General features: G+C 49.3%; 1 protein-coding gene across 3 annotated transcripts in view; it reads left to right on the forward strand.

Moving 5' to 3' along the window:
• Window positions 1–20,339, forward strand: part of SoxN (SRY-box transcription factor soxNeuro) — a 111,770-nt gene that overhangs the window by 9,481 nt on the left and 81,950 nt on the right. The gene's annotated exons all lie outside the window — the stretch shown is intronic.

Below are 20,339 nucleotides of genomic sequence, written 5' to 3' on the forward strand. Positions count from 1 at the left end.
TTGTCATATACACGGCAGTCATTTCGGTTAAAAGGCATTCCCTCTGCCACTGAATGCAAATGCGAGTGCTCGTTGTGCGTGCACTCTCTCTCCGTAGGGTCTCTAAAGTGCTTTCAATTACGTGTTCCACCTAACGTCCTGGCCTCGAGAGGGCCGTTTTCCTATGTTTTGCATAACCGGGATTTTCAAGTGTTTCACGCCCCACGAGGACGAGCGCGCGCGAGCGCGAAACACGGCCCGACGACTTTTCCTCGAACCGGCTACTCCTTTATCCTGTATCCGCTCTTTCTCTCTCTCTCTCGCTTACACTCTCTTTCTCTCTTTCTCTCTCTCTCTGTCTCTTTCTCTCTGCCTCTAACGAACCCGCGTTATCCCTCCGCTTTTACACGCGCTTTCTTTCTTCTTCCCTGCACCCTAACCAGCTCTCTTCCCGTCTCTCTTTCTCTGTTTCTCTGCATGCGCGATTTTTCTGCGCTCCCAAGGGCGAGCGATTCACGCTCGATGCGATTGATTTTCGGGATGGTGCATGGGTTTCGTGTCGGGCGCGCCGGCGAGGGACGTTGCCGGATAAAACGGTGGAATTGTTTATGAAAGTTAACACGTTGAATGCCGCGCGATTTTATGCCGCAGATTATGCGGAATGGGAAGAGTACAATGGGAAATTATTTAATTGGATCGCGGCGTTATTATCGCGGGTTTTTCTCGTTGATTGTCGTCGGATTGGGTAACGTTGTTTGCGATACAGGAGTCGTTTCAAATAATCATCGTTTCATTCAGGGAATCAAGGTAATTGAATTCGGGCGGGGACACCGGTGACCCCTATGACATTCAACGTGTTAAAGGGAGATGATGGTGTTTTCATTTTGTTTCTCATCGACGAATCTCATTTCGGCACACCTGATAGAACAGCTTGACAACGGATCGTAGTTTTGAGTTTGGGGGATTCGTATTCCGTCGATGACTACGTGCAATAATGACAGTAAGTATTTATGGCGCCAAGGTGTTCGTCTCCGGAGAACTTCGTTAAAAACGCGGCGCGCTGATAAAAAGCTCCCGATCAAGTTTAACCAAATGTGCAAACATATTTTGCATATTATTAATGCGCGCGATGAATCAAGTTTCGTATGCAGCGGCGGCTCGCGTTCTTCTCGGCTGCCTGCGGTTATCCTTCGCGTAATAGATTCCTATCTTCCGCGTCAAAGTAACAGGTAGAGTATCGTAATTCAATTGAAAAGGGACGTTAGCCGAACGACCGTCGTATCCCTGTTTCGCGTAAAAAGAACGGCGGAACCTGTCGCGTTCGATCGTTCCGCTGAAAAATCAGCCGGCAGTATCGCTCTTACCGCCGCGACACTAAAAGTATGATTATCATTAATTATCTTAACCGTATTATCGTCCGCCCGCATTCATCCGCTTAGATCTCTATCTTCAGTATCGAGCTAACGGGGTACCATAATCGAACCTCGAAATCGCCATTACGGCGGCACTCGACCGCTGTGTCGAAACAAACCGCAGTTCGAGCATTCGAATCGAGTTTCTCTATTTATTTCTATTTTCCCTCGCTGTTTACCTTAGAAACACTATAACAGATCGCTCTACATACTCTGATTTAGAATTAGAAAATTACTACCGCATTACTGTTCCTAATTTTCCCAGCTGAAACGAAGGAAGAGCAATCGCGTTACTTGCAATAATGTCGATCGCGTGTCCGCGAATGTCTATTGCACCGAAACGGTTAAACCGTTGACTGTCAAGAAGAATAACAGCCTCCTATGTACCATTTATTCTTCTCCTGGTGAAGATAAAAAGGATGAAATATTAACTGTATAGTATCACAACTCTTACGTTGCACTATTATCTAGTTATTCCCCCTATTGAACAGTTTCACTCGAAATCGGTTATCTCCCAAAGTGTAATTGTTTTCTTATAATTTCCAAGCCCCGAATACCGGCGTTCGGCGTGGCAGTCGACGCGTTAAGATCGAACCTCAACGAGAAAGATACCGGGCCTCGGTATTCCCGTTCGATTCCGCGGCGCGACCGCGTTTCTGTCTCGCGGCGTTCACCGGCCCTCCCGGCCAGACGATTAATTTTCGTGGTGTGTTTTGCATACGCGGCCCCGTCGTTATCTGGCCGCGGTCGGCACGCCGCCGCTGCGCGAGTTTTATCGGCCCCGCGAACGATGCAATATCGCGCTATTACTCCGCGACGTGCAATAAACGCTCGATAAGGAGCACTTGTTTGTTACGGTAATGGCGATCGGAACAGCTGCCGCTCGCCCGCTGCCTGAGCCGGCGCAATATCGGCGCAACAACCGCTTCTGGCAGTCGCGGACCGCCCGCGACCGTGTATCGATGGTTAGATTCAATTAAATCACCGGCGAGCCTCCTTCCCGCATGCAAATCAATCTGCCTTGGCCCGCGAACCAGTCGGATAACGATCGATCTTCCCCGCTACCGTTACACAACGATCAAGCCACGATCGCTGTTGATCCGCGCGTCTTCTTCGCCCAGTAAACACCGCGTGAACTTGATCGAGGTCGAAAAACTCGGGATTCAAACGACGAACGACCGGTTGCCGACTACCGGAATTCAACGTACAGTTCCCCGACAACTACTATATCACGCCACACTCGAATTCCCTAGTTACCTATCAACCAGCAACAGATTCTTACAAAAATTCCTCGATGATTCGTTCGGATTTCCGCGGGATATTAAACTCTACGAAATAGAACTTCATTTATCGCGTACCATATCTTCTCCACGCTATTCATACCGAGGCACCGAGCAGCTCGACACACTGATTCGCGAAGAATACTCCGCCAACGGCCCATTCAACCGAGGAACGTCCCAAAATTCGGCGAGAACGTCGCCTCGTTTTCGCGGTCGTTCAAAGACGCGTGGCGACAAAAACCGCGTGTATAATCGGCGATGATTAAACAAGCTTTTTTCCGCGTCCGACCGGGAAGCCTCGTCGTCGATCAACGGAACGGGGTCCGCGTTTGATGAATTATGAACGATCGTTCGCAAGGAACACGATTTTTGGCGTCGGTCGTTGGCTCGAGGAAAAATCCGGCTGTCCGTAAGCGAGCGTATAACTCTTGCCCGGTAATCGCATGTTTCACGCGCGCGGCGGAATTCATTTCCACCGGGCATAACTTTCTCGAAAGGCCGGGCCCGCGCCTGCGTGTTTCGCGGGACGTCTAAGCCCGCACGCCCACGAGGCGTCGCGCCGCGTCGCGTCGCGTCGCGTCGCGTCTCGCACCTGACTCTATTCCTCCGCTGATTTACGCGGTACGCTCGGGGCCCGGCTCCGGGGCCCGGCTCGGCGTGGCCCGGGGGATGTTTGCGCATACATTAGCGAGGAATTTTCTTGGCCGCGCGCGAAGCCCAGCGAGACACCGTGGCGGCAAAAGGGAACGGCATTGATAAAGCTATCTCCTGAATAGAGAGCCCCTATTGCTAACCCGTGACCGTTTAATTAATTGCCGGCCAAGAACACTCCGCCGCGTGATTAATCTTGACGCCCCGCGCCAAGGCCGTAGGTCTTCTAACGCGCGCGCCACCGGAAAAACTCTCTAATTGAAACGTACGAACTTTCGGCCGGGAATTTTAACCGGCCGCGACGCAACGCGACGCGACGCGACGCCCGCTGGTATGCGACTCTGAATCACGCGACCGTACGCGCTGGGTGCGCTCCGAGTGCCTGGGACACCTCGGAATCGATGCCTGAAAAATTCGGGACGGTTCTGTTGCTCGTGCAGCTTCTATCTTGTGCATGTTGGTATTGATTAGAACCTTTGAACGGGGAATCCTGTTTTCGAAGGTAACGAGAATTTTGAGCAGTTGCTAGGAGGAATAATATTAACACTAGATTTACGGTACCCGTCAATTTGACGAGTATTGCATTTTTTAATTATTTATTTAGTGTCAGTTTAAGTCGATTTTGATTCGCGCAATTATGCGAATACGCATTGCAGTCTGGTTTTGAAGTTATAATCTTCGCGATTTATATAGACGAACTTTTTCTAGAAACAATTGAATAAAATTTAGAATAAACGTCCGTAAATCAAGTGTTAACCTCATATTCATGATTCTCGCTAAGTTATAGTTGTTTTCAAATACGTGGAAAATACTCAGTACTGTAACAACATTTTTGTTAGAAACGATTTACTTTATCAAGCAGTATTACAAACGTATGAGTTTCGATGTGATCCGTCTTGTCACCTCAGACGAGCCATACGACCGTGGTACAAAGTATTGTTGTCACGTCAGAGGTGACTGACGACCGTTAAGGGTTAAATGTTGAGGATACGGGTGAAGCGTTCGGTAGGTTTGAAAAGTGATCTGAGACTTTAACTAATTTCCTAGATGTTCCTTGCATCCGATTGTTGATTAACAGTTCAGTCTTGTATAGTTCCAAGTTCCGTGAAATTCGTCGACAATCGTGAATCTTTCCGATGGAAAAAAGTTGCCGCTCGAGTTCGAGGTATCATAGTCGCACTCTCCCCTTCCCGGCCGGCTGGGTTAACCCCCGAGTAAGATAATATTCACGGCCAATTACCTAAAACGCACTCCTTATGGAGGCGCGCAGGGATATTGGCAGGCTGCCACCGTGCAATCGAGTATCCGGTGTGAAACGACCTTGTTATTAACGTTCAAGTAAGCTTTACCAGCCAATAACCCGGTCTCCCTTGGCCAAAAGGATTCGCCTTGGATCCCCGGTGAACGGCGAGATACTTTGCGGTACCGTTCTTCCCGAGGAGGCAATTAGTTGATTGGCGTGCTGCTACTCTACCTTGAACATCGATATTCGTTTCGTGCGCTTTGCATGGAATTTGGATCGGCTAGAGCCTCTTTCTCCTTCGAACTCAACGAACGAGCTCGATAAGTATTTAATTGGTGACGTCCTCTATGGTGAACGTAAGTGGATTTAAATCAGCGGCGGCAGTCCCGTTAATTGTGACGACGATTAAATGCCCTTCTCCACTTTGTAAAGACGATTCAACGTCTTCGCATAATTCGGGGACCGATATTTGGTCCCCTGTGGACTCAAGGGCCTCTCGTCTCGTTCGCCCCTCCGCCGTTCGCCGCGGTCCCCCTTTCCTCGTGGTCGTTTTTCGACGGTACCCGTGTTTATGGCACGAGCAGGACAGTTATGGCAACGAACGGCCGTCATCGGGAATCCAGTTGGACCTTCCAATTTGTTAATTGGCACGATAACGTACGCGCGATCGTATTTTTGCGACTAACTTCGCCGTTGCCGCTTCTTTTTTGCGTTTCGTGTCCGGGTTCCGTTTAATCGGGCGCGCTGCCTCGCGCTTATTAAGCTCCTTAATCTGTGGAATGGTTATTCGGGGTCGGGAACCGTTTCGTTTCTTTAGAATTGATCGTGTCGCTGCCGTGGACTTTTAAACTGCGCCCTGCAACCGCACGGGGAAACGGGAATTCGAAACGTGGCTTGCGCAATATAATCTCGAAGAAAATTCAATCTCCCTTGTCAATATCCTATACGATTCCCTAATTAATAACTGATACTAACATTGCCTCTTTTACTTTTTGTTCTTCTAACACCTCTTCTAACTCAATAACCGATCTATCATTTCGCATTCCTGTTCGAACGACAATCAACAATTCTTTAACCTCTCGCAGTACTTCAACCTCTTAACTGGCTACCGTTGGCGCCTAAAGGCGCTTGAAGAACTTGCTTCCGACATACTGTGCACGCCCATAGGCGCCTATAAAATGTTATCGACGATAATTACAGCAAAGCTCGCTTAGAGCCATCATAAGCGAACTCTAATTCAACCATTAAATCTTCAATTAGTCATATGTATATGTAAATATGATCGGTTTAATTCAGTCCAATTCAGTGTTCTGATAGTTTCAATACACTTTCTTAGAAATACTCGTTGAAGCAACATTCTGCATAGCCGAAGGGTTAACCCTTTGCACTCGGAAGTTTTTCACTAGAAACGTTCAACAGCTTCCAATGAGTTATAGATGCGCATCAGTTAAGAAGCAAAGTTATTTCAATATTTCAAATATTCATGGATTGTAAGAAGCTTAATATTACATGTAAAACTTTGATTTCGGTATATCAAATTTTTTTATTTATATTTATTCATAGTCGCATCAACACTTGGGTCATTAGCGACTAACAGAGTTACAAGTTGTTCATTAGAGTTGAGCTATATATGTAACATAGCTAATAATTTTATGATAGATTTTTTAAATGGAATCCCAACAGCTCAACGTAATCCTAGGTTCTTATTTACTTATATTATATCACTGTATATTCCGATCACTTTCAAAAATCAGACTTTGTTCTATCTTCTCTGGATTTCCACTAGTTTCTTCTAGTGATGTTCCTATGTTAACACTACGTTTACGGAGTGCGTCAATTTGACGCATACTGAATTTATAAACATTACTTGGCAAACGTTTATGTCAGTTACAAGTATCGTAATAACCTAATTTTAAATCCCTAATTTCCAAGATCTAACTGGTCGAACATCAATTTTTCTAGGAACAATAGAATAAACCGTTTCCTCGTTTCAGAAAATTTGTCTGCACGATGTGTTCTACCGTTAAAACTTCAAAAATCACATGTAGGCGGGTAAAGACTCAGGTATATCAAATTGTATGGTGAGAGTCACCTCTCGAGTGCAAAGGGTTAAACCTCCCTTCAAAGGGCTGAACTCACTTTTTAAAGGTTCCCAATACTCGCGTCGCGTTCCCCAGCTAACCGTTCGCATCCAGGCATCATCGGTCGAGGACGCGAAATCTAATCCTCCCCCGGCGACATTCCTGTTCCCGTCAAGACGGGGGTTAGAAGACCGGCGGTGGCGAAGCGGGACGAGGAGGGCCGTGACAGCGGCTGGGCCAGTGGAAAGGGTGGGACGGACGCGAGCGGGAGACACGATCGTTGGCGCAGACTGGTTCCGACTAGCTTGCGGGGTCAGTTTATCGCAAACAAATGGGTTACGCTTGTTCGACGCCGTATTTCACCGAAATTTATTGTTTATTATTCCGTAGGCCCCGGGAATGATATAGGGCCGTGTTTGCCCGGAGTAGCGTTAATGTCGTTAATAGCACCACCGGTTCGACTGCCAACCACCGGGATCGCGGCACCCGATATACGGGGACAAAACCTCTCTCCGGGACGGGTTTCCCCCCTGCCCCCCCTCGCGCGCCGCCTTTCCTTCCACGGCCGGTGCCGTTTTTATTTTCGGATCGTCCCCGGCGAAATTAACCACGACCGTATCGCGCTGCCCCCGAAAATTACGCCGTTCGCTTGGTATTTATCGCCCCTACCCCAGCCGCGAGAACGTTGACCTATTTCCTGGGCTCGGCCCGGCCTCCGTTTCTTCTTTTCGTGCTTGGTAGCCGGACGGAACCGCTAGCCGGATACCCTGGACACCCCATTCTTCCTGTTCATCGATGAAAAGTGTCCGTCGAAACAAGACGATTCGTTGCTGCCGATCTGACTGGTCTAGTTATCCGCGTGGGCTGTTCAATTTTCTCCTCCGGTTGATCCTCAGACCCTTGTCACCCTCGTCCGTGACACGCATACCGATTAAACTCGACGCGATGCGGGACGGCGTGGGTAAATATTGGAGTAAACCTATTCACAAGAGATTTCCACGTCGGAACGTCTCCGCTTCTCGGAAGGGATAAGTGGGTGGTCCAATAAGAAAGCCACGTAACGTATTCGATGATTCTCCATTATCCCCGAGAAATCGCGCGATTAGCAACGATCCCGTTTCCCAACTCTTCCCTCCAGCGAACAAGTGGACAGAAAAGCTGGCAGCCACGGCAGAAGCACAGCCGGAGGGCGGAGAGGGAGGAACGCAGGTCTGGGGCAATAAATCGCGAAGGTGGCTCGCCGGTGGCAGGCCTGCGCTCGCTATCTCCCCTCGGTGGCTCCGTTTCCACACCCCAGACGTGCGTTATTGCGCTAATAAAGCACTTAACAATTATTTTCCGGCCGGTGATTTTTCAGCCGGCCCGCGGGCAGCCACTGATAAACCGGTGTCCCGGCCGATAACCCGGACCCGGCCGCATCGGCCGGACAAACCGACCGTCCGTCCGTGCACACAGGCCGTCCTCGGCCGAGTTATCGTCCCCGAAACGAAAACAGGAGGCGGTCAGCTTTGCTCCGGCCTGGTCTGCCGTTCGAGCCACCAGCGGCGTGCGTCCGGCAACCCCCTAATGCACGATTCGCATGTGACCGCCCGGCGAACGGGTCGCGGTCGACGAATCGCAGCCGGGTCCGATCTGTCCGCCGCTTAATTGGAGGCGATCGCAATCGGTCGGGCCGCGATTTGTCTTAATTTCGGTGGCCGGCACACCTAGCCGGCCCCCCTAGCTCCTTCCGCGCGCCCTTATCGGCCGACGGACGCGGATACGGCGGCGTCACGCGTCGCCGTATCGGCGCCGCGCATCGTCGCCGGGGAAGATCGCCATGGCCGATTGGGATTTCGGTGCCGGCCGACGCTAATTTCGACGCTGAATGCCACCGTAAAGGATATAATGACCGCCCCGGCTGGCGTCTTAATTATTCCTGGCCACCTGCCCCCTCCGGAGACCCGGGACCCCGACATTGTTCCGATCGCGGTCGGTACTTGCGATCGATGCGATTCTTTCGGGGATTCTTGGGATACCGGAAAGAAAAGCGAACTATCGTTGCAACTGGGGGATAATGGAATAAATACTTTTGTTTTGATAATTGGGTGATTTGGTTTTTCTGTGAAATATTGTCTTTTAGGATTGTATATCGCTGTTCGAGGTGTTCACTTGCAATGCGGTTCCGTGGTTTTATTAATATTCGAGAAATTGAGGATGAATTATGAGAGGGATGTCCGAACAAACGAGTAATTGCGAACAGAAAGAAACCCGGCCGTGATTGCCCGTTGGCCTGTATAATGGGAATGTTGACTAACTATACAAGGTAATGTTATCATCATCGGGATCACTGCCGCGGCTCTCCACAATTTTTCCCGGTAACTGTTTTCGCGTGCGGGATTGCCATTAATCCGACCACCGGGAATTGGTACTAAGTTGATGCTTACTAATTTCCATCGAGTTGCCCGATGTAATTTAACGAGTTCCTGGCGTGTCTTAATTACGAGGGAGTCTAATCATCGCGTCGGCGCACGCCGCCGCTCGGAAATTCACGCTGGAATCACGCCTACGCTTCGTGGAACGAGATTCCTCCCGATCGATGATAATTACACCTTGCCACCTCGTTCGAATAATACACCGTTTTTCTCTAACGCTACGGCGAACCCTTAATCAAAAGTTTCTCATAAACAATGCAAATCCACCGTCGGTTACCTCCGACTCTCGCATTGTTCGTGAAAATGGCACCGTTAGAAAATTATTCACCGAGAAACTCCTAAGAAATAACACTATAGAAATCAATTAAAAATTAACAGAACTAAACGCATCAAAATCATCTATATTCCACTTAAATTTCAATCTTCTACCAATTTCTCTCACAGGATCGATTTTAAACTCCCACGAGCAAGAATTACTAGATCCCAAGAAGATTAACTCCTTTGGCACACGAGAGGCTACGAATTCCGACATTTTTCTCCGCCGCGGAAGATCCCCGCGTGTAATCGCGTCATAATATCTATATTATCGTAAGATATATTACTGTCCTCACTTTTGCCGCCGCGTGAATGGCATCGGCTCCTCGCGTTGCCATTTATCTTTAATTTGCCTGCGCGCACATTCACGATCGATGTCAAGTCCCCCGTCAGAGGTTAACAGACATTAGCGCGCGCGTTTACGAAACCCATTCTCACGGAACAAGGTTCGCCAGAGGCCGGTACATTTCGCGGCTGCCCGGCCGGGCCGCGCCGGGCCGAGCTGGGCCGAACCGAGAGTGTCATCGTATTTAATTAAAATGTCACAACGCGTGATAAATGTCGCGTGTGCCCGCGTGAAAGAAATCCTCGCGGCGGAATAATAAATGAAATTCGCTATCCCCGTGACACCTATGCCGCGTGCGTTGAAAAAGACGCGTCGCGGAGACGGCCGCGGGGGCGGAAATTAGCGGGACACGCATTTATCTCCGGGACATTTAGGCCGCGGTTACGCAACGCGGTAATTTTTCAACGGTCCCGGTCCTTGGCTCGTCCTTTCACGGTTCTACGCCTTTGTTTAACGCGATCGGCAACTTGCTTCGCTTACGATCCTCGTAACTGCGACATCTCGTTCTACGCGACGTATTCTTTCGTAGAAATTCTCGAAATATATAAAACGCATAGGTGTAATCAATCTTAGAACTGAATTTTCGTTGAATATTAGCATTATCTCTTGAATACAAATTACTAAAGTGGGTTGTTTATAAAGGTGTGACCACAACAGCGACCGCGACGATGTATATGGGGGTGAGATTCGGTCGGAGACACTTCGCGAAGGATTCTCCACCCGTTCCGTCAATTGTATTAACATTTTCGCGAGCAGCGGCGGCCACCATAAAAGCGAAACCTATTACCTAACGCATAACAATAATTACCCGTCGGATTTCATGCATTTACAGCGCTCACGATTTCGTGAAACTGGGTATAGCGTAGCATTCATTAGAGTTTAATGAGCTTTTTACCTTCTTTGAGACATGGGGGAACGCTTAAAGGAATAAAGAAATTTTTCCCCGTTTCCAATCACCGTCCGCGGAAATTGTATATCTGCATAAACCTCCGCAGTCCATTAATGATAGTTAGGGGGGCAATAAAGTTCTAATTAGTTCCTGGTTACTTTAGTATCCCGGGTCAAACGTTCCAGCAGTCCTCTAAAACCGAACGCCGCCGCCTATTTCTTCCCCGCTGCTCCGCTCGCGCACGTTTATGCCCCGCGCGCCTATAAAATCGTTTGAGTAAATAAATAATTCAATACCGCGCCGATCGAATCGGCCGGATTACGAGCGCATGCGTGCCGGCGAATTTGACGTATCGAGAGAGAAAGAGAGAGAGAGAGAGAGAGAAGTTTAATTTTAGCGACGTGACGCTAGCACCGGTGGCGACGTCACGGGGCAGATTAGAATGTATCGCGCAAGGTCGGATTCTGTTTGTACACAAGAGGATCGGCGGATCTCCGCGGCGCTCTCGAACGTTCGCCTCTCGACCGGCCGGATCCTTCGAGCGTCTCTCGAAAGCCTCTCTAATTCGAATTCCGTCTCCGTCCACTTCGGACGAGGAGGAAGGAAAAATCCTGCCGCGTATCCCGCGCGTAAATGCACGGGTGCGTCCGATGCATATTTATCGAGGGACTCTTATGCAATTTTCCATACTGACGCGACGCGTTATCGGCCGGTCGCTTCGCCACGCGAAGACTGCTGGCTTCTGCGCGCGATCGTCGCGTTGCTATGAGAATTTTCAGTTTGCCAATAATATTCAACTTTAACGGACCGGAAGTATTCCTCTGCTTATCAACGAAAAATACTGTAACGTAGATAACAAGGGAAAGAAATTCATGGGAGTCTTAGGGTACTTAGTTGTAAAAATTACAATAATAATATAAATAGTAAAATGAATTTTGGACGCATGTAAAAGCGCTGTGTCGCTAAGGGTTAATTATCATTTTAGTTATTTGGTTATTATATTTAGTTATCATTTTAATTATCAATTATTAATAATTCGATATCGAAGTTTGTACGTTGTACTGTTATCTAGTTACTTAGTCCTCTGAAAACACGTACAATGAAAATGTAATTAAAATTCGATTATTTTTCCTATTCTATTATAATTCTGTCTTGTAATGAATCGGTGCAAGCTTCCGTTTGCGTTTCTGAAATTTCACGCGACCGCAGTGTTAAATTCCACTTTTGAGAAATGATCATGAGAACTTGCAGTAGCGACCCGCGATCGGGTCACGTCGGAAAATGAAAAGAATCCCACGATAATCCACGCCGGCGGGTCACGCGATCCTGAATAAGTTAACCACCGGTTGGCTGACCATTGTTGCGCTGAAATCGCGGCTCGTCAGGGTTAAAGACTTCTGAATATTTGTCGAGCCAGTAGAGCAACGATAATTGGCAGCCTCAACCTCCTCGCTGCCGGTCTATCGGCGTCGCGGCCGGATAATTTATAGCCGCTTCGTGGAAACTTCATCGGCTCCGTGTACTTTTTCCACAACAATAGTAATCAAAAATAATGTCTTCTTCGCAGCGCTCGCCGTGTAATAAGAATGTTTGCGTAAACGCAAAGGGCTGGATGAACCGCGCGAGAAAACGAAGACGACTCCTGTATCGCCAGGAAACGACTCATTTGTCAATAAGAATGAATCTTCCAGCAAACAAAATCTAATTATACCCATAATTATGAAACTCGTCTAAATCATACATTCGCTTTTCGTTTTAATTCAGTCTCAAATAATCTGATGCAAAATAACCGATCAACTCATTGTTTCTAATTCTCCCTTAGATCACTTTCATAATTACGCATAATTAATCACATTATCTCCTCAATATACTAAAAATCCTGATATCGGAAAAGTAAGAACATTCTTGTTAACGTTAAAAACCAACTGGTTCGAATTCTCGGCGCAACGTTTGCCGTAAATTCGAGATGAACGCTATAAAACTATTCCGTAGATGGACGGAACGTCGATCTGTAAAGGAGGTGACGGTTTGCAATGATCGTTCAACATCTTCCAGTTTTCCTTTCCATCGATCGGTCCCGCGATGGATTTCCGTGGATCGAAGCGCGCCCGACGAGCGGAATGCAGGCGAAATCGGACTGGTTCGCCGGCGTTTCGTCGGGACATGCGATCCGTTCTAACGTAATTCACGTGCAGCCCGCCGCCGCCGGCCGATGCCTGATGAATGACTCGGCAATTATATTCTCATCGGCTCTCGGAGGCCAGCAATGTTGCCGTTAAACCGCGCCGCGGCTAGAAACACGCGCTCGCCGACGCCGGCCGGCCGGAGAGCCTCGTAAATTATTCGTATAATTGATTCCGCGCGCGATTTCTGCTCCGAACATTGACGGTTAATTAAAGTCGGGCCGAATACCCGCGGTATCCTCGAAACACGCTTATTACCGTGCGAGAGGCGTGGAGAGGCGGCGTTTCTTGTGCAACAACGCGCGGCCAGCGACGAAACAGCCGATCGACTTTCTCGGACGTCCAATTAATCTCGCGCCGCGCGCGCTGTCTTGTGCGTCGCAGAAACGCGAAAATGTTTTTCTCCGGCGGAGCCGATAAGCGATAACCGCCGGCGAATTTGCGCTTCGAAAATCGACCTCCCGGCGACTTCGCCTAAAAACCTCCCTGCGTCGATTTAGGACGCGTTGCTGGATAAATGGACCTCGGATGGAACGCGAGTTTGATTACTTTGAACGACGATAGATGCGATTGACGTACGCTCCTTCGATAAACTACTATTCGCAGGTATAACTAAGACTCTTTCACTTGGCGCCGGTCTTTCTGTTTATAAAATTGAGAAATTAAGTACAGAATTTATGTATCGCAGTCTGTCACTAATTATTACTTCGCGATAGCTCAGCATGCGACACCAACGTGTAACCGGAGGACACGTTAATGTGATATTTATCAATGATTTCCATATCTAATCTAGTTTCCGAGGAAAGAGATTTCGAATGCTTCTAAAAACAGCGAAACACCGTTGATCCCGTCTCGCCAGCAACGCAGGATAGGCAACCAACGACGAAATCTCGCGCGCGGATCGACGGTAGAGCGAGGAGGCATCACGGCTGGTAATTAAAACTCGATGATCGATAAATCGGCCGAAAACACGCGGTCGCGATATCGCGGTACGCGTTAAACCGGCCACCGGCCGCGATAACGTAATTAATTCGCGCGTGCTGCGAATCGCGAAACGCTCTCCCGATAACGGGATATTTTTCTTTCGGTGAATCTCCGCGAGCTGGACGCCGCCGTTCCCTCGTTGCCCGCCTCCCCCCGCCCCGCTCCTCCGCGGCGGCGCGAAATCGTTTTTCGAACAGATACGATCGCCCCGGGGGGAAACGGCTGGAGGAATGGAAACGGACAGGGACAGGACCGTTCACAATTAGTAGAAAGCCGCGCGGCGGTAATTAATGAGACGACTCGGGGCCCCGGCTCGAATCTTACTTATTTATCGCCGCGCCGTTGATTAATCGTAGTCGCCTCGCGTCCCGCGCCGCGATGTATCGCCCGCGACGTCCGCGGTGACAAATTATGCCATTTCTTTTCGCCTGTCCGCCGGAACGCCGGACCGTCTCTCGCGGCTTTCCTTCCACCGGCGACGTTTCGAAAGAACCACGGGAGCTTTTGTCGCGCGAACCAGCCGCGATTTCGTCATCGTCCGATCGAACAGACGCGTCGCGGGTATTTCGGAACGAAGTCGTTCGAAGGAACGCCGTTTCTTCTCGAATGTTCCGCCGATTCGAGTAGCCTCGGTAGAGTAAAACGATTTGGAACCGTCGCGGAGTAGGAAAGGGAAAGCCTGAGTCTAGCGATACCGGAGCACCTGGCCGATCGTTTCGCGGAAAGCGAGCCGGCTACGTGTTCCCTTATCAAGCAAGTGTTAACATTTACACCGCGATAACGGAACGTTGGCACAGATGCCGAGTGTAATTAAGACATCGCGTATAGGGTGATTATTTTGGCTTCCACGCGGCTCAGGGAACATTCGTGTTTGTTGTATTCAACTCGGACGTTGATTCGATGTTGTAAAGCACGGGCTCCGACCGTGGAAAAGTGAGCTCGGCCTCGCGTTTCGATGACTCGTCTTATTCATACGGTCGCGGGCGTTTCAATGTACCTTAAAGCCTGTATCGGCTCGAGTTAAATAGTATTCACCGGCGTGACGCTAATACCCGTGTCGAATGAATTTCCACGATTTCTAATTACACCCGGATCAACGTCCGCGCGAAAAGAAGTCTGCCGTTTAACGGGTTAATAGTCGCGGCCGATCGCCAACCTGCGAACTGGCCGCTTAATCGACACTCGACACTCCGGGTCGGAAATTCCCAGGGAACGCTTAATCCCTTCTCGAGTTTTGATCCTGTGTGAACCGTTTCCCGGTGAACGCAGCCGCGATTCATTTCTCTTTCGCGAATTATTCGTTTCTTCGATCGCTCCCTCGCCGTTCGCGGGCTCGCTCCCTTTTCCTCTCGCCGAGGGGTGGAGCGAGAGCCGCGGACCGGGGTCGAAGGAAGATAAAGAGGAATAAAGCAGAGGACCGAGGGAAATACTTTTCATCGCATTCGACACAATCGCGGCACACCGACGACTGCCGGGGAGGAAAAAGGGGAAAAAAAGACGGTGCCGGAGAACAACCCCCGCGCGGAGGATTCGATAAACTCGAATGACGGCTCGGGCTCACCTAATTACGCGATAAATGCGAGACTGCTCACGCTGGATGCGCAGGGTGTCGCTGCTAATTACTAATTACTCATTAGAGCACGTGGGCGCGAGAAACCACCCCTTCGCCACCCCCGCGTCGGTCGAACGCGAATGGAAAAAAGCCGCGCATTATCTCGGCGTCAAGAGTAAGAGAGAAAGAGAGAGTGAAAGGAAAAGAGAGAGAGAGAGAGAGGAAGAGAGTCTGTGATAAATAGAAAGCAACCATGGGCGGGGGTTTTCACGCGGAGGCCGGCGACGTATAAACTCGTCGGCGTGTGACGTCGGAGGGGCTGCACGCCACTGTAATTTTTTGTAATTATTTTATGGTAATGAGGCTAATTAAAAGGTAGAAAGCCTCGAGGGGCTTCCACGCTCAAAAAAGGAGCGTGAATTACGCGCGAATATATATTGTGCGCGCGCGAGATGCCTCGCCGTTCGCCTTTTGTCACCTCTGTCGAAGAGTCGACGGGCCGGGACAGAGGGGGGCGGGGGTGTAGCCGCGGGAAGGGTGCGCGAATCCAGGGTTAGTCGATCCCGAGTGTCCCCTTTGTTCCCTGCGAATCGATCCACGCGATTCCCGCCGTTCGAGCCGCGCTCTACCCGAGACCCTGAACGCCGCGTAATCCCGATCGAAAGCGTTCCCGGGATCTCTCGCCTGCCTCGTTCCGTCGCCGGCTTTCGGTTTCGAGAGTCTCCACTGAATCGAAGAAACTTTGATAAGTTTCCGAGACCGCCCGGCAAAAGTGTGTACCCCGGCCGAAAGAAAGCTGCGAGAACTTCCATCGTTAGAAACGGAATTCTTGGTATATACGGTTGACTCGAAAACTCTGGATGTAACGTAATTTTTATTCGTCCTATCCTGGAGCTGGTGGAACGATTTCCTCGGTGCTCTAGTTCGATTCGCGCCACGTGTCTCGAAAATGCTTGGACACGCTTGGACTTGGTTTGCCGGTCAAGTGATGTCTTCGCGAATGCTCCGTTGTTTTTACTTTGTTTCTGTTCTTGAGTATTTTGAATGCGGAGGAAGTTGTTTTATTGTTATCACTCAGAAGCTAATATGGTTAAGTACAGAGAACACAGATGGAGAAAGTTAATGTTTTGCCTTCTAAAATGATTGTAGAACATATTCAGAAGCTACAAAGGAAGACTTTTATCTAGTGAATCGAAGAATCGAGTAAATGCTGTGATGACTGAGAATAGTATTATTTACTCCACTAGAATGTACAAAGATCAGAAATATTTTATATCTAACATCATACCTAACCATGCGCAAAGATAAAATTACAAGTACATAATTTGTATCTATTTCCAAATCCAGTGCCGTGTCCCGAAAACGTAACACGCGGCCAGTAAAGCAACACTTGCTCAGAAACGGCGCGAGGCGCGTAAACAAATGAATCGGAAGAATCCTCGGCGAGTTTCTAAACGTCGCGCAACTGGCAGGTGAATGAAAACCGGTCGCAAAGGCTATGTCACCGTATCAGGGGCCTTATCAGAAAACGTCACTAGCCCAGGACAATTTTTCCCGTTCCCTATCAGATCGGCCAGCAGCGTTACGTCACGGTCGACGAGCAACAATCGTACGCGTCGAACCGCGTCGGAGCGACGCGCTTTAAGCCGGTTCCAGCTTGCTCATTACACGTCCCAATACTCGACGTAACGGGCACTCCTGTTCCTCTCGAGCGTCACCGCGCGTCGACGATGGTCCTTCTTCCCTGAAAAGTGGCAAGGACGTCCGAAACGCCATTTTATAATTACAATCCACCGTCGTCGTCATCGTCGTCGTCGTCGTCGTCGTCGTCGTCGTCGTCGTCAGCCTCGACGTCGTTGCAATTATTCGGCCTGGGCCGCGCGCAACAGAAACAACCCCCGTTGCTTCGCCTACACCCCCGAAGAATCCTCTAGAGAGAACGAGGAGGAAAAGAGAGTGAGAACGCGCGCGAGAGAGAGAGAGAGAGAGAGAGAGAGAGAGAGAGAGAGGGTGAGAGGAAGAGAGAAGAAGGTGAGAGAAGAAGAGAGAGAAGAAATAAAGGGCGCTACGTCGTGCTCGCGGAACCGAGCGACCGAGCGAGGACGAGCGACGCGCTCCCGACTCGCGTACTAATTACTTAAACTCGCAATTAAGTGCACCCTCGCGGCGCCGGAGAAAGGATTCGCGGGAGCGTGATTCGCACCTTCCCCCGTTTTTTTTGCACTTCTCCCGTTTTTCCCTCCCGACCGCCGTCCCGCCCCCCCGTCCCCCTTTCCACCTAACCGTCACACAGCCGACCCCCTCCTCCCGCTCTTCTGTTCCCCTCTGTTCCCGGCATTCGCCTTTACACGTTCGCTCATACGTGCACAGGTGCACCGAGATTTTCCTTCCCTTTCTTCCGACTTTCTTTCTCCGGCACCCCCCGGAGCGCGCTGCCAGCGAGTCTCTTCCTTTGAGGGGGTTCGCGCCCGCTGAACGAGCGCGTTAGAGTTTCATTTTTCTGGGCGACACACGCCGGCTCGTCCTGCACCCTTTGACGGCAACGGCTGGCGAACTTGCCTCCCTGTTACTCTGAAGACGACCCTTTGATTCGCTGAATTTGGGACATGTCGGGGGACGCTGCGAGGGAACGGTGCGCGCGGCCGCGCGATCATCGATTAGCGGTTTAGTATAGAGATTCGGTGGAATGGACGATTGATTTGGAGAATCGTATGATGATCGGTACACGAAGTTTAGGGGGTATCGGAGATCTTTGTGGGTCCGCTGCGATTGTAGGGGTGGAATCTGTTTTATACAGCGGCGGTGGCGTTTATCGCGGATTAAAAGGTTCCTCCAATTAACCGGATTGCGGAGTCACTGAGTCGCGTTGGAGGAGGATCCAGACATTCTGGACAAGCCACGCGTTTCGATCGGACAGGCGATTCTACTTCCATTCGAGCGGAGGCTCGGAGGCTCGCGGAACGGGCACCGTTATCGCGGCTGATCGTTCTCCGTCGCGGCCTCTCCGGTACATCGGATGCATCGCGGCGTCTGCGCACTTGCAACGGTGCATTAACAATCCCGTGCACGTGAACACACGTATGAATGCGTGGCCACGCATGCGCCTCGCCGGACCCGCTCCAATCCGGACCGACGGGCTAGGGATGGAAGAAAAATGGCTCTCGTTCGTCGAATCGCGGTATCGACTGCGTGCCAGTCGCGAAATGTCCGAGGACTGCCACTATCCGACACTCCGGACGATTCTTCTTGTATCCGAGGGATCATCCGTCAGTTCGATGGAGATTCTTCCTCTCGGAATCAGAAATTAGACTCGTGGAGATCGAAACATCCTAGTTTCATTTTATACCGATACTTCTTCCTGTTTCTCGCGAAATGTCCGAGCACTGTCACTATCCGACGCTCCGAACGATTCTTCCTGTATCCGAGGGATCATCGATCAATTCTATGGAGATTCTTCCTCTTGGAATCAGAAATTAGACTCGTGGAGATCGAAACATCCTAGTTTCATTTTATACTTCTTTCTGTTCCTCGGGAGTCTCTTTTCTTCCCATTCGATTTCTTTCGATGGTTTTAGTTTCATGGATAACTTAATGTGTCGATAGAAAGAGGAAGCAGTGGACACGTGTTTCCAGAAGTTTAATGGACAATTATTGATCCCTGAATCCACGGAATGTCAGTCATTCAACGGCGTGGTCCCCAGCAGGCTTCGTTTCGTAGCTACGGACAACTTTCGGCCCCTTTCTCGGCCGTTACCGTTACCAGAGTAACCGAGCGTCCAACGGATACCGTTCGCAACGCGTTCCTCGAAAATGCTCAACGTAGAATCTGTTTGCCAGCAGTCGATGGTGTACTGCACGCCGATCCAACCGAGGCTTGAGATCTGGTGATGGTTCAGCGTAGAATATTCGCGATGGCAAACCTTAGGGCGGTTCTAGTGCTGCCACTCGATATAAAATGATTCTTGATCGGGTATCATTCTATACATTCTACATTTTATGCAGAATTCACTACTCTTTCTTATTCTTCTCGCTCTATCATGACGAGGATGAAAAACGTGGTTTATCTAGCCAAGCTAATTAACCAATTTCCTTCGCATCATTTGTACTTTCTTGCATTCCAATTTACTCTGTGATCGACCCCTTGTTCTACAACGAGCTACAAAGATTTTCAACATGATTCAACAAATATACATATTACTCAGTTCAATCGAATGCAGAGTAAATATTCCTCTGTAATCAACTATTATACTTAGAAGAAAATACAGGCATAATATATGCTTAGAATTTTTCTATTTTTCCAATGAATTACTAATGACAAAGTGGCCGTATCGATCAGAGTTCAGAAAGAAATCATAGGCCAAAGGGTTAAATTCAGTTCAAGATGTCCGCCACAAGTCTAACAAGGTTAACCCCTTGTCCTACAACGACTGAGACTCGTGATGAAAATTTTCAACATGATTCAATAAATATACATATTACTCAGTTCAATCGAATGCAGAGTAAATATTCCTCTGTAATCAACTATTATACTTAAAAGGAAATACAGCCATAACATATGCTTAGAATTTTTCTATTTTCCCAATGAATTACTAATGACAAAGTGGCCGTATCGATCAGAGTTGCGAAAGAAATCACAGGCCTTGGGGTTAACTACCCCCTCGAATCTCCTTCGAATCCGTTTTACGTAACTGCCGCTCGATTCTACATTTTACAAAGACTTCATTATTATCGATACTGTCCCCGTGATTGTTACCGTAACTCCCGCGTAGCGCGAGAGAGGAAAATGAGACGGCGCGGGTGGAGGGACGCGAAGAGAGGAAAGAAAGCAAAGGCGGGGTATGATTCAGCGAGAAGTTCGCCGTTATTAAACCGGGCACAATGTATATTCACCGATTCGCGATATTATCGCGACAACCGCTCGCCTCTCCGCGCGCAATTTATGCCCGGATCCTCTTTTGCCGGTAAATGATCCGTGCGCGTCACGCGTAATTGTAAACGTCCCCCTCGCGAA

This window comes from Nomia melanderi, chromosome 1 (genome assembly GCF_051020985.1).
Source record: "Nomia melanderi isolate GNS246 chromosome 1, iyNomMela1, whole genome shotgun sequence".
In the NCBI taxonomy this organism is placed as follows: Eukaryota; Metazoa; Arthropoda; class Insecta; order Hymenoptera; family Halictidae; genus Nomia; species Nomia melanderi.